A 3252-nucleotide genomic window follows, 5' to 3' on the forward strand; every position below is an offset into this window, starting at 1 on the left:
TGGACTGTTAATTGGGGAATTGGGAGGGGAGCTATGCATTGAAGGCAATAGCTTGGATGCAGGAGCGCTATCGAGGGCACGACTGGGTCATGTCTGACAATGTTTCTAACCATTGATGTGGCCCGTCTCCGGTTCCCCATCCAGGGCCGATGCTGAGAGCATGAATTGAGGAGATCGTCACAGTTTCCACGAACTGTACTTCACCAACTGTTCACGTCACGATCATGACAATAGCAACACCAATTGACACGGTGGTGAAAACGCCTATGTAACGCATACAACTTGACAAGCTCGGGTAGCTTGATCATGCCGTCCACCGAGAAAAACATCGTTTTCCGCACCAACTATTAGACAGGTAGAATGTGCAAAGAGACAAGAAAATCGAGAAGTCCACGCAACAATCGCTGTGCACAGCCGCTAATCGATAAGAATGCCATCCCTACTGTCGCCTACATACGGATATATTTTGACCGAGATTTCGTCCTGTAAATGAATCCAATCTATGGTGTACATCTGTTTCGTCCTAATTGAGAATTATAATCGTAGAATGTCTTCCCTTACAGGAGGAAATTTAATAGAGGGAACTACTCACAAGGTTGCTGAAAACTTCGCCACAGCAGTTACGCAGAAGTGGCAATGAGGAGGAGGAGGATGACGTCCGATTTCCGTCAAACCTTGATCGGTTTCCAGTCTGTCCTCACTGACAAATGTGACCATCGGCAGCCGCAACATCGGACTAAAAAACACGTGTGTCCTCATATGGGAGACCCATTACAGATAACTTTACATCTGTTGAACGCCAGGTATGCCGTCTTCCTGGATGGGGAATCAGAGACGGGCCATATCAATGGTTGGAGACATTGTCAGACATGGCCCAGTCGCGCTCTCAATGGCACTCATACATCCAAGCTATTGTCTTCAATGCATAGCTCCCTTCCCAATCCCTCCACTTAACGGACCACCTATAGCGCTGTATTTAAGCACTAATTTATCAGCTCCCACCTCCAAAGAGCAGGTATCTACGCCACCTTCTCGAATCGTTGGTGAACGAAACTGTGGCACGAAACTGTACAAGTACGCGGTTATTACAGCTGACAATGATGATGAGAGGACAACAATCTAAAACAGCTCACACCATTTTCTTGACTAAACAGTGACAGACGCTGCTCGCGAATTGTTGTAAAGAATCAAAATCGATCAAGTGTTTCTGCATTGGTCGGTTAAAGGTAAAAGTCCAGGTACGGAGCACTATCACGGCTTGATCTTGACACAAAGTCATCCACATGAAGCAACACTTTTTCGGGAAACAAGTGACATCTGAAGGAAAGCGGATAACACTAAACAGGTGTTTGAATCTATTAAATCAGTGCGAAGGGACGCTACCTGGTGGATGCTCTGCTCCAAGCTTTCGAGGACTCCGCACTTCTCAGAGGGCAAACAAGTAACTGGATCCGCATCAGCGAACATCGTCTCAGATGTCCTCCAAATAAAACAACATGCTGCATGAGGTTGCAGCTCACTCGCTTTCACTTGCATTCCCCTCAACCAGATATGGCTCTTACGCGAAGTTTTGGACTTCTGCATCAGTGTCCTTTCAAGAAAGGATGGGACACCATAAAAGTCCCAGTCACTTATGTGCAATAATAAAACGACGGCCACAAGAAGTTATTCCCCAGATGATGCAGTGATAAGTGATGGAGTGGAACACATGAAATTGTCGTGAACGGAATGTTGTTTCGCATCCCTTAGGGGTGACGTTTCTCCCGAAAATCAGAGACTGAATCAGATTAAATTTGTGCAATCACTAGGGAGGCGGTATTTATTCTGAGAAGCATCGCTCTGGCATCAACTGCTATGGATGGAATATGAAAGAGCAAGGCGTCCACGTATAGAAATCCTGCATTTTGTACTTCGTTCTCATTCCTCACAAGTGATATGGCCTGAAAGATTGTTGTTAGATTTTGTGCTGACTAAAAGCATGTGCGGATGCAAACGAACGACAGCTCGAAGGCCAGACAATCCACCAGGCCATCGGCAAACACACACGCACATACTACTGAACCACGATGACCGAGTGCCAGCACGTGACATACCGTAATACAAATCGATGGTACTAACAACTAGACGTATCAAAAAGGTGGCTAGTATGGAACAACCGACCAGCAGATTGAATGCGAAATGAACAACAGGCTTTCCGAGAGAACAAAAGACTAACAAGTTCGATTGTTTTGCTCTGGCACTTGAGCGAACAGCTACCTTTATGCCGGTTGTCAAAAACCAGGCCAGTAGATGCAAAATGACTGGTCGATAAAGAAGCAACGTTGGTACGCAGGGATGAATTTTGGCGCAACCTTGGAAGAAGACCGCTAAAAAAGAGCTTCAAGGACAACTGATATGAAGAACTATAGCGAAAAACTATTCACTATCACACAACTTTAGTAGATCCTCTAGGGGAAAAAGAGGTATTGTTTTCTCTTCAGTAACCTGCAGTAGAAAAGTGTAAACCGTCAAGAGTCAAAGTAATTTTGTTTCCAGGGTACCAAGAATTGCACCGGGACGGTCGTGCAATTCAGGTGAGTACCAGATTATGAGGATGCCGCTGTGTCTAGAATTATCAGGAAGGTCAGATTCCTGAAAGCAACCTCAGAACACCCGGAAGCTACTGCTCCACCAAAATCTCAACAGGAAAGCCGCCAAGCATCCAGACCAGTCAATCATTCAATCGATTCAGCAAAACCTGATGAGTGTTCTTGCACGCCACAGAAGCACGACCGAATGTGACCAGCGTTCAGGCTTTTCACAGAGGTACGATCGATGTTGACGGGTGTTCATTAACGCTTATCAAACAGCCTGGATCAATGTCAGAAAGTCCCCTTTAAATAGCGTGGGACCGTTGTAACTTTTGCTCTCGCACTCGTTTGTTCGGAATATAGAGGCTGTGTTCCCTTCTGTGAGTCTTTTTCTCCGGCATTAGGCACTGGAGCGGGTCAGCAGCAGATACCACAGATTGACGAATCAGCAGATATAACAAGGATCCGCTGGGACAAATAAGGTCTTGTTTACGGAGGTAATTCACTATACGACAACTAGGGTCCACGATCGTATCCACGCCACATCTGAGTTGCCGTAAGCTCATGGTAAGGAAACGCAACATCCGTTGACGAAAAAACACTACTAAGCATCAGGAAATATGTATTTGTTGAGCATCACATGGTATATGACAAGGTAACGTCGTCAGGTAAAAGCAAGGTC

This window comes from Opisthorchis viverrini (assembly GCF_000715545.1).
Source record: "Opisthorchis viverrini unplaced genomic scaffold opera_v5_518, whole genome shotgun sequence".
Classification (NCBI taxonomy): Eukaryota; Metazoa; Platyhelminthes; class Trematoda; order Opisthorchiida; family Opisthorchiidae; genus Opisthorchis; species Opisthorchis viverrini.